The sequence below is a fragment of the Elephantulus edwardii genome, unplaced genomic scaffold (genome assembly GCF_000299155.1).
Source record: "Elephantulus edwardii isolate Elephantulus edwardi_28Jun2011 unplaced genomic scaffold, EleEdw1.0 scaffold00109, whole genome shotgun sequence".
Lineage (NCBI taxonomy): Eukaryota > Metazoa > Chordata > Mammalia > Macroscelidea > Macroscelididae > Elephantulus > Elephantulus edwardii.
This window is the reverse complement of record NW_006399859.1, coordinates 11,730,141-11,742,813: the sequence shown is the minus strand read 5'-3', so window position 1 is coordinate 11,742,813 and position 12,673 is coordinate 11,730,141.

The following is a 12,673-nucleotide window of genomic DNA, read 5'->3' as shown; positions in this document are numbered from 1 at the left end:
GAGGGACAGCGCAGGAGGGGAAGGCCCTCTATGAGGTGGATTGATTCAGTGACTGGGGCACTCGAGATGGGTGTGTCAGAGGCAATGAGATTGGCACAGGATAGAGCAGGGTTTACGGCTGTTATACATAGGGTCGCTATGAGTTGCAAACGACTCGATGGCACATCATAACAACAAACAGCATATTTTCTTTTAGACTTAGATATGTGTGTGTATTGTTGTTGTTGTTGTGTACAATTGAGTAGGAATCAACCCATAGCTGACCCTTCAGTGGATTTTCAGGGGCCGTTATTAACATGGGAGGATACTGCCCATCCTTCTCTCATGCAGCAGCTGGTGAATTAGAAACATGTGCCTTTGGGGCTGCAGCAGAGATTCTTACCAATAGGCCATCAAATCTCCTTACATTGCATTGAACATAATTTCTTATTTTTTTTTTTTTAGGAAGAGGATCTGCATAAGAAGCTAGAGTGTGTGTATGTGTAACAGGAGGCATAGAGTATAAATGTTGACTCTTTATTAAGAAGCTTCTTACTTGCATGACCCTCGAGGATATTATGCTGAGTTAAATATCTCTGTCACAAAAGGACAAATATTGCACAGGGCCATTATTGCAAAACAGGACTGATATTGGGGTTGAAGGAAGACAGAGAAGAAGGGGAGGAATGATGTATACTGCATTGCAACAGATGAGGGAGAGAACTGCTTAAAAGGGATATATAATTAGGTATTATTGTCATGATAGGAGTCCAGAATGAAGGCTGCACAATGCAGTGGACTTGGGGGTAGGAATTGTATGCAATGAAAGAGTTTTTCTTTTTGTTTTCAAGGAGAAAAGTGAATTGGGGGGAGGGGTGGGCAGGAAAAAAAGTGCAAAAATGAATGACTGAAAACAGTAAATCTCTGTAAACTTTCATTAAAATTAATAAAAAACAAAGGTGGAAAAACCCTCCCAATATATACAAACTCTGTAAGTAAACGAGTATAAAATAAAAAGTATATTTTTTTAAAAAAAAAAGAGAGACATATTCTTTGGAAAAGGACATCATACTTGGAAAAATGGAATGTCAGCACAAGAGAGGAAGCCCCTCCATGAGAAGGATCGGCACAGTGACTGCATCCATGGCTCAAGTTGAAATGAAAAGGATGGCCTTGGATAGGACACAGGTCAGATCTGTTGCTCATACTGTTGTATTTGCCTGTGAGTTACTTTTTGTCTTGAAGGCACCTCAAAACAAGAGCTACTACTTTCTAATTCATTTTTTTCCCAAGAAGACATATGCTTTTCAGTGTGTTTTATGGCTGTAGAGATGGTTATCATCTCTGTCTTCCTTGGCAAGGCAACTGCTCAGAGCTTTGGCCTAAATTGTAATTGAGGTAGATTCTTCTGTTAAGAATTCATGCATATTTTCAAAAGGAGATCTTGATCTGTTGTATATTTTTGAAATAATTACTCTGGTCTGTAGTTTTACTTTTCATTCTCTTAACAGCATCTTTCCTGGATCATAAGACTAACATTTATAAAGTAAAAAGAAATGATTTTATCTTTCATAGATCATAAAAAAGAAGCTGCTTACTTAATAAACACTTTTGAGACACCTGCTATTATGTGTCCAGTCCTTGAAAGACAAGGAGAGCCCTAACCAATGACAGGACAAAATATTGGCTATGGCAGCAGGCCAGGAGGAACAGGAAAGAAAGGAACATTAGGAAGAAAAGAGGTAGAGCTGGCAGAACTTGGTGGCTAATTAGGGGTAGGCTTGGAGGGGAGGGACTTTATTACTGGGCGTCAAGCAACAGTCGTTCTTCCAGGAATGTGGTCAGTGAGTCCAGAGATTCCAGGAATGCAGAACATAGCCAGGTAGAGTTTACAGAGAGATGGAAGCAAAGTTAAGTCCAAGCTTGCTCAGCCCCAAGAAGAATTGCGGAGAAGCTGGTTGTACACTCCCGTCACACCTTTCTCCGGCCCTCCCTCCTTTTGCCCCTGTGGCATGTTCATCGCAATGGACCCCCTTTGTCCCACTTTCTCAGCCCTGACACAGAGCTGTCATCATTTGCTTATCTTCCATCTATTTCTGCAACCTTGCAGGGCTGGCTCAGTTCTCCAGCCAGTTTTCTGGGAACCTCCTTTCTACTTGGTTTTGCCTAAGGGCTGTTCAGGCCACTGAGTACCAGTAACAGCTTCCTCTCCACCTGGGCACTGCACCTAGATACCTAATTTTAAAAACCTCCTCCAGGCTTAACTTCCTTCTCGTGCTCTCAGCTTCAAAACCTTCTTGTTCTGGTTGGCAATCTAATGCAGATGTCAGCCACCTGGATGTTTCTAATCCTCTAACCTGCTGAGGCATTTCATCCTTTAATAGATAGGGGGGTGGATAATGTCTCAAACTTCAATCCAGGTACGGGGAGGAACACAGCATCCTCCTGGTTTCCTCAGGCTCATATTTCTGGAGAGTCTTATTCTGCGAGTTTTATCCTATGAATTTACCTCCTCTGACCCCTCCCTTCCCTATTCCACTCAGAATCTTACTGTTTTTATTATCCCTTTAGGTCATGTTGCTAGGAGGGACTTGGGGAAGTATATAATGCTTGGAAGGGTGGAAGGATAGAGAAGGAGAGGAGGACCCTTAACCAGGTAGGTTAACATGGTGACTGTTGCAGTGGGCTCTAGTGTGTCAGGAAGTGTGAAGATAGCACAAGATAGGACAGGGTTCAGATCTCTGGTTCATAGGGTCACTATGAGTTGTACTTGACAACACCTAACACCAACAATTTAGGTCACTTCTAATAGAAGATCTCTTACTGAGTAGATGCTACTGAAAGCTTTGATGTAACAGGGAGATTTAGCACATCACACTAAAGATCACAGCCAGTAGTCACATGGTACTTACTGGCAGCCAAAACCCTGATGGCCACCTCCTGTCTTGAGAAGTCTCCCACTGGCCGGGTTTCCCACTGAACTTCACTGCTACCTTCTTGGGATTGCTTTCATCCTTGATCTTCATTCCCTCTCACTCCTTCTTGTCACTTTTCTATCATTAACTTAACTGTTGTTCTTAGCTCTCATTTTGGTGAGCATATTTTACCCTGACTCATGGCGATCCATGTACAACACAGTGAATCACTGCTCGATCCTGTGCTAGCCCCTAAATTAGTTGTTAGGTATTCCACTGTGATCCTTAGGTGTCCAGTGGCTCATTTCTCAGGAGCAGATCACCAAGTCTTTATTCCTAGTTTATTTCAGGGGACTCTATTTCTGGAGACTTTGCTGAAACCTGTTCAATAGTATAATAACATACAAGTTTCACTGACGGATGAGTGCTGGCTACCCTTGAGGTGCATTGGCTGGGAATGAAACTCTCATCTTCCATGAACTACGAGAATTCTACCAGTACACTGTTCCCGCCTTAAATACAAAATTCCTGCTAATTTAATATTCACAATGCTTTATGCACTCTCTAGCCAGAAAACAAGCCCTGGATTACTTCAGCACCCCCAAAACTCACTTGAAGTACTGCTGAACTCTGCTGTCTTTTCAAGAACCATATTGAAAGGCAGGTAAAGATGATCTTAGATAAGTTTCTCCTTTAACACTCTGATTTCATTAGAAAGGGTGCCCTTCTTTATCACAAGACTCCTCCTCAGAAGTGTTAGTGTTTTGTTTGTTTGCTTTTCCCTCCATCTGGTTTCCCAGCTTTCATCTCATGACCCTGGCTGGATTCTTCTACTCCTTTTAACCTCTAGGTTGACCAGTAAAGTCCTCGCTTTCTTACACTATTGCCCTTGGCCACACATGATGCAGCCCAGACAGGTCCCGCTCTCCAGCTAGGCTCAGTTCCATGAGCTTTCTTCTCAGAGTGGGAAGTGACAGTTTGTTTGGACCTCTCTTCTCCCATGTTCCCAGCAGCTCCACCACTTGTTCAGAGATAATTCAGTGTCTTCTTGTGGACAGAGAGCAGGCACCTGAGAACATCCTGGAATGCTGGAATGTCAAGTTCAAGGACTCACAGGAAAGACCAGAACATCCACAGTAGGCAGAGGGAAATGGAGCCAGATTCTTGACGTAGTGACTGGCTGCATGAAGGTGACACAAGCAGAACAGGTTTGAGGGGGAACATTCCAGACAGGCATATTAAGGCTGAGGAGTCCCTGGGACAACCAAGGAGAATATGGGCCTGGAGCTTATGAAGAAGAAATAGGTAAAAAATGGAGATGGGAGAGGGAGTAAAAGGCCAAGAGATCAGTGTGTCCACCATAAAAGTAGGCCTTCTGCCTGGCTTTGTTCCTCCAGAGCTCCTAGGGGACCAGTGAAGGCGCAGGATCTGAGATCTCCCCCAGCAAAGGGCTCAGCTGTGCCCCCCGAACCGCAGGCAGAGCAGCCCTCACACTTAGCCAGCGCAGGCAGGCAGATAATGTGCTCTGGTGTTCAAGGACAATCAGATTCAACAAAGCGTGAAATCAGTTTTTTCCAACTAACTCACTCGGGGCTGAAGAAACAGTTTCTATCTTCAGAGAGAAAGGAGTAACCTGTCATTCCCTGAAGCAATTTACCTGTTTCAGTGGAAGCAGACAGTCTTTGAAAGACCAGGGGCCATCTGTGCCCAACCAGGACCTGTGCATGCATCTCTGTGCGATCCTGGGAATGGAGCATGGCAGCCAGTCTGACTCTCTGTTTGACGTTCAAAGATTTGTAATGTGGCAGCCAGGTTGAGAAAACAGAGGTAACACAACAGGAGCTCAGGGTCACCGGGAGCCAAGGAATAGGTTTCATTCATTTGTTCATTTGAATTCTATTCTTGAGCATTTTTATTTATTTATTTATTTATTTATTGATTGATTGATTGATTGATTGCGTCTAGTCCTGGGTTCCATTGTTTCATAAAAGAGAGACAAAATGATGACATTAGCTGTGTAGGCTCTGGGGTTAGATGACTCACATTTAAGCCCTAGCTCCACCATTCACAAGCTATAGGGCCTTAAAAAACATGTCTCACCTTTTGTACTTCAAATACCTTGTTTGCAAAATGGGGATAAGAACATTTTATCTATACCATGAAATGATTTTATAGAAAATTATCTTCAATGTGAGATGATTATTCAAAATAACTGTTATATGCTGGCAGAAGGGGAGCGGAGGGCAGACTGGTAAATAAATAATAGACATGAGTAATCTGTGAATGGCTGTTCGTTAGGTGGGATCGAGTCTGTTATTATTGTTTGGTGTGATATAGACAGTTTAAACACACAGTCATCTTATGTACAAGAGAACAAAACACTGCTTGGTTCTGAGCCCTCCTCACACAATCATTGCTGTGTTTGGAGACCGTGTTTGCAGCCTTGTATCAATTCATCTTATTGAGAGTCTTCCTACTTTTCATTGGTCCTCACTTTACCTATCATCATGTCCTTCTCCAGGAACTGATCCCTCCAGATAACATGGTAACGTGTCCAAACGAAGTGAAATGCAGTCTTTCCATCCTCATTTCTAAGGAGTATATTGACTGTACTACATCTAAGACAGATGTATTAATTGTTCTGGAAGCCCAACAATATGATTCAATGACATTAATTCTTTATTCATCCTTATTCATTGTCTAGCTTTCACATATGTGTAAAATAGATTGTTACATTATGTGTTGTTATGTACTGCCAAGTCAAAACTGATTTCTAGCTGACCCTTTAAAGGTTTTTAGAGCCAGTAAATCACATGCAAGGAGTTTGCTCATCTTCATCCCACAGAGCAGCTGGTGGATTCAAACTGGGTGCCTTTGAGTTGGCAGCACAACTTCTTACCACTAAGCTACAAGAGCTCTCAACATTATGTATATGTAAAATCTCTTAGACTGATGGCTGACATGTAAAGAAAAAACCACAAAGAAACTCTTAAGAGAATCAGTGAAACACCAATTATTAAACCAAAACCAGAACAAATGAACACGTTGTTGTGGAGCAGATCCTGCCTCGTGGTGACCTCATGAGTGTGGAGTAGAACTACTGCACAGAACTGTTGTGGCCATGACCTTTGGGAAGCAGATCATCCGGGCTGCTTTCAAGGAGCCTCTGGGGGGAATGCACATCACTAGCCATTCAGTAAGTAGCCAAGCACTCATTGATTGATGTTGCTTAGGACTAAGTGTTAATATGTTGTTGCTGTTATGTGCCGTCAAGTCTGCAATGACACATAGCTTCTCTATGAACAACACATCCAAACCCTGCCCTGTCGCTTCACCTTGTTGATTATCTCTTTGGCGGATCCTCCACCTTTTCCAGCATGATGTCCTTTGTCACGGACTAGCCCATCCTATCAACATTGCCAAAGTATGCAAAGTAAAGCGTCATTATCCTTGCCTCCAAAGAGCACCTTCTCAGAGACATCACTGTTGTTTTGGCTGTCAATGCACTATTTAATACTCTTCTCCAACATGACAATTCAAAGGCTTTGATTCTGTTAGTATAATGAAGAAAAAGAACCTTCATTTGATTTATGTGGTAAGGCATTGTTGATGAACTGATGGACCAGGTTCTAGGAAATTGCTGAAGATGGACTATGTAGAAGATCTGGAGATACTATCGGCATCACAAAGTCTTGAACAGTGAAAAGTAAAGTATACAACATGCTCAGAAAATGTAGCATATCCTATCAGAGCTGGAGTTAATATTCACACGAGGAAGAAGCAGTCAGGGGAAGATCAGAGAGGATTTTGAATGCCATTTGAAACACTTGGTCCCAGTCGTGGGTTGTAAAGATGAGTCTGGAATGATTAAAGAGAACTATAACGCCCCTGGCATAATTAATTTGCCTTGAAAGTATTCTCTAGTCAGGAAAGTCAGATTACAGCTTGTTTATTTTCAACAAAATGGATTTGTTTTTAAACCTTCCACCTTTTTGCCAATAAACCATTGTGCCACTGATGCTGCTTCATAAACTAGTGCCCGTGCGAGCTGAAGTGTAATAATTGTTTTCCTCATGGTCTTACTGAAGCAGTGGTCTATGAGGCAGGGGTTAAAGTTCAAATGAGGTGGCATTTGTTCCTATTTGGCTCCACCTGTTCTGAATATTTAACAAAGCTAGGAAAAGCCTCAGGTGAACAAGAGGACGATCTGTAAAAATTTTAGAGCTGGGGAAAATTCTCCTACTGGGGGTAAGTATGCATCCTTCACAATGAAGTATTTCTGGGTCAAGCACACATGCTGCTGTTTTCTTTCTTCCTATAAAGAATAGAAATTTATTCAGGGGGCTGAATGTCTGAATTTAGGGCATAGCTCGAGGGTAGAAAGGGTCCTTCCTTGTCTATTTCAGCATCAAGTAGATGCCAGCAATCTTTGGCATTCCTGAGCTGGCAGATCCATCAGTCTCTGTAGTCAATCCCTTTCTCCTCTTTCTCTATGTGTAACCCTATGTCTGTCCTGGTGTTTTTATAACTCAGAAGTAATTAGGTTTAGGATGCACCCTACCTAATATAACTTCATTAACATAACAAGAAACAAATTCTTTATTTCCAAACTTATCAAATCTATAGGTTCAAGGGTTATGACTTCAGCATGTATTTCTGGATCGCACTATTAAATCTCTAACAATACTACTGACTCTCATTTATTTAATCACTACATTTTAAATACTTAAAGATGTACCATGGACTGCTGGGAGAATAAACAGGTTCATCCTAGAGAGAGTGAGATCAGGCTGCTCCTTGGAGGCAAGGATTCTGAAGCTTCATCTGACGTACTTTGGATATGTTGCAAGGAGGGACACCACGTTGGAGAAGGACACCATGCTTGGGAGAGTGGAGGGACAGCACAAGAAGAGAAAGGCCCTCAATGAGATGGATTGATTCAGTGACTGGGGTAATGGGGGTGGGTCAGAGACAAAAATATTGACACAGAGTAGAGCAGAGCTTAGGGCTGTTGTACATAGGGTCCCTATTTGTTGCAGGTGACTCGAAGGCACATAACAACATCAACAAATATACATCCTTAAGATGAAATGAGTTTAAAACTTACAAAATTTGTATCTTCAAGAGGCTTAAATAGAAACTTGTCACACTTGAAATGGAAACTTGGCACACAGCACACATCTTTAAGGATCATGTCCGAGTATCTTTTATCAAGTTCTCTTCCATTTTCACCTGGCCATAACCTTCCTTATTCTCACAGGGCAGGTTCCAAAAGTAATTTAATTTGGAAAGTCACATGCAGTGTACTAGGAAAGACATGGCTTTATGACAAAATACTTAGGCTTAGATCCAATTCTGAGCCCTTGTTTCTTTATTCATGATATGACCATCCTGTAGTACTTATCTCAGTGGTTGAGAGAAGAACTAAGTGGGCTCCTGTGAAGGTTCTGACAGTGACAGTCATTAGCTTTACTGTTATTCATTCAGATCCCTCCCTCCTGCAAATATCACACTTTCCAAGAGCACCCTAAGGGCCATACTAATAGAATCCATGTTTACACAAAAATGGTGGCAGAGGCAGTGCCAGAGATGTTATGGATATTAGAAATGGAGGACAATGCTGTACTTAATTAAGGTTGAGAGCCCAGAACTGGGTCTGACCCTAGGCAGTAGGAATGAGAATGGTGCCCATGTATCAATTCTTGTAAACATTAAATGAAACAATGCTTATAGGGTGTGGTCTGGTTTGATTTTGTTCCCAGCATATAGTAAACATCCAATAAATGCCAGTTGCTGGTCCAGCAGTCAGCACTACAAAGTGAAATTAGGCAGTTTTGGGGCAGTAACAAAGGCATGGAAGAGTTGAGTTGAAGAGAAAGGCTAACGACTCAAAAGTCTTAATTGAAGGCAGGAAAAATCAGAAAGAAGAAACAGAGCAAGGCCTCATATAGCATAGAAATGTCGAGAAAGTCAAAGGCAAGGATCATCAGAAGGAAGTGAGCGAGAAACAAGTCAAGCAAACATTGAAAGGATGGTGGGTGACACAGAGATGATGGACCTGGAGAATCCTATAAATGACGGTCATTGTGAGCAAGGTGTGCCACCTCCTCAATCTTCAGTTTCCTCGTGGGTAAAATAGTCAGGAAATGTTGAAGAGAGGCCTTGGCATGACGCTTATTATTAGCACCATATGCCGCCTGGGGCTGCTGATGCAGTTTGCGATAACATGGGCTAATGTCCCAGACTGTGCCCGACACACAAGGCACAGGATCATTTCTCTTCCCTTTGAGGCCACTTCTGAGCATGAAGGAGGAAACTGTTCATAACTCAAAACTCATTTCTGTCTCATTGGATCTGACTCCTAGATGACTTCCCATGGGTTTTTCCAGGACTGTAAATCACAAGGGAAGATAACTGCCCATCTTTTCCCCAACAAGCTACTTGTGAATTTGAACCACTACAGAGGTTCTACCTTCAAGTTTTCTGTGCAACCCGCTATGGGCTAAGCCACCAGAGCTCCCTGGTTCATAATCACATCTAGATGTGAGGACAAATTTGGACTCGCCAGGGCAAACTGGTTCATGTTTATCACTCACCATAAACCTTGGAATAAACAGCTTCTAACCTTTGAGTGTTCCACTGCCATTCATAATGCTTTTAAAAAGGTTAAAGAGCAAAGATAATACTTTGTAGATGAAGGTGCACTTGGCACACATCACAGTATTTTCAGTTGTTTTATATGTATGCAAAAGTTGGAAAAGAAATAAGGAAGAGTGAACAAGAATTGATGCCTTTGAAGTATGGCGTTGGCGAAAAATATTGACCATACTATGCACTGTCAGGAGAAAAAACAAATCTGTCTTTGAGCAAGTGTAGACAGAATGCTCTTAGGAAATAAGGATGGTGAGACTTTATCTCACATACTTAGGACACATTATTGGAGTGAACCAGTTCCTGAAGAAATGCTTGGTACAGTAAAGGATCAATGAAAAAGAGAAAGACCTTCAGTGAAAGTGATTGACACAGTGTTTGTAACAATAGACTCAAACAGAAGTGATTGTGGGATGGTGTAGCTTCAGGCAGCATTGAGCTCTGTTGTTGTACACAAGGGTCACTATGAGTTGGAATTGCCTCATAGGCACCTAACACCACTACCACCGTCCATGAAAATCATGAATGAAAATGAAGTAATTAGTAAAAGTCCTGAACTAATTCTTTATCCCCCCTCTGGAAAAGACAGGGTTAGTTTGTAGAAATAAATGCCTCATTTCTAGAAAGAGATTCGCCAATTGACAAGAATGTCATGGCCAGGATGTTGAGTTGCCAGGTAAAATGCAGGATGTTCTGGGTTAGATTAAGAGGTTATTCACAGCTAACCTGAAATTAAAACCTAACTGGATGTTCTCTAACTTTCTTTTGAAAATTTGGCGATTCTATCATAATGGGACACATGATTCCTTGGCTATAATGAATAATTTTAAAAAACACACAGTGAATGCTTATCGGCCAGATGAAGTACTGGACGCCAGCATGAAGTCCAAATGAGCAAGACACGGTTCCTGCTCCAATTCACAGGCCTGTGAGGGAGGAAGTGGAAAGGAATTCAGTTGACATTTACTGAGCACCTGTTAGAATCTGGGCACAGACTAATGTTTTATGTGCTGTCTCAGTAAATCTTCACAGTTGAAAATGTTCTATTTTCTTTTCTAGAGGAGAGAATGAAGGTCCAAAAAGAATTCTTGTGCCTAAGTCCTCAGGGCTCATGTCTGGTGAGTCAAGGTTAAAACCAAAGTCTATCTGTTTTCAATTTCATTCTGTAAGACAAATTATTTCATTAAAATGAAGACAGTTGCTATAAGGGAAACATGTGAACTGGGGCTGTGATTGGAAAGCAGTTGATAGTTGAACCTCTTCTATGGATCACTTGCTTTTCCCCTCTCCCTTCAAGCCTCTGGTCTCTATTGGCATGCTCCCTTCTCTTTCTTTGTCTGATTCTTTCTTGTCTCATTGTTGGCTGTCTTCCTCTGCTTAGTCATCAATTGTGCTTCTTCAGAACTTTGGTTTATGCATGATTAGCATGACTTCTCAAGATCCAACCCTCCCTCTGGACTTTTCGGTTTCAATTCTCATTAGCACATTCCTCAGATTTTAAAAATTACTGCCTCAATAATTTGTTTAATAGTTTTCTATTAAGAGGTATAATTTCCATGCCATAAACCCCATGCATTCATTAGTTTAAATTTTGCCATAGACCTTAAGCTAGCTTATTAATATATTGACCTTGATCAGGTGCTTGTCTCTAGTTAATGTACTCACCAGCCAGCTGTGGCCCCAGAATAGGTCAGATGACTGCCTTTTGATCAAGTTCTGAAAGTTGAGCAGTTTCATTTTGATGAGATTGTGGACCAAGCACCTAGAGAGAGTAATTTTCCAGTCCTAGAGGCTCAAAAACATAGTCTAGGGGAAGATGAAGGCCAATTTCCAAGGTGCACAAAGAATATGTTCTGCATTCTGATTTGTTGAGTAGTGACTGAGATCTTAAAGGTGGGGAAGCAGCCGTGGTGCAGCTATTGATACCTTCCCATACAGAACAAAGAGCTATACGTATCTTCCTGCTCAGAACAAAGGAGGGAAGAAAAAATAATGAAGCATGGAAGTAATTCGTTTCAAGGGCTAAATGGTTGAAACAAACCTCTATGACCCTAGGACTAGAAGAACTATATAGTACCTGGCTACTCTAAAAAGATCACAGTAAAAAAAAAAGAAAAATCACAGTAGAAGATTCTGGGTAAAATGGGCAAAACTATATAGAACAAAACAAAGAAAAAAGCCTGTAAAAATTTCTAGGCTTACAGGTCTCTCTTGCACTGTCTACCTGTATAAGCATGATGTCTTTCTCCAACGACTGGTTCCTGCTGGCCACATGCCCAAAGTCTGTGAGATGGGGCTTCAGAATCTTAGTCTCTAAGGAGAAACTTGGTTTTAATCTTTCCAAGATAGACCTGCTTGTCCTCTTTCTTCTGTCTAGCTCTCTGATGCATAGCAAATAATTGCTAAGACCATGACCTGGATTAGGTGTCTTAGTCCCTAGACTGACATCATTAGTCTTTAGTACTTTGGAGAGGTACCTGATAGTACACTTCCCCAGTGCAATTTTCCTTTTGATTTCCTGACTGCTGGTGCCAAGAGAGTTTTGTGGAGCTGAGAAAGTGGAAATTGTTAAGCTTACAGTAAGTGATACTACACTTGAGGCCTTAAACACTAATGATCGAAGACCAGATGAGCTGTGGGAGGATGTTAAATGTATCATTCAGGAAGAGTGCAAACGGTCATTACAAAGACAGAAGAGGAAGAAAAGATCAAAATGGATGTCAGAAGAAACTCTGAAGATTGCACTGGAACGTAAAGAAGCCAAAGCACAAGGAAGGATTCAAGACACTAAAGAGCTGAACAGAAGATTCCAAAAGGCTGCAAGGAATGACAAAGCAAAATATTACAATGAAATATGCAAGGAGCTAGAGTCGGAAAGTCAAAAGGGCCGAACTCGTTCAGCATTTGGGCAGAATATTAAATGATCCAGGAGGTATCAAAAGAAGATGGAATGAATATACTGAGTCATTGTATCGAAAGGAATTGGCAGATACAGACGAATTTAATGAAATAACATTTGAGCAAGAGCCTATGGTGATGAAGGAAGAAGTTCAAGCTGCTTTGAAGGAAATAGCAAAAAATAAGGCCCCCGGAATAGATGGTATACCAATTGACATATTTCAGCTAAC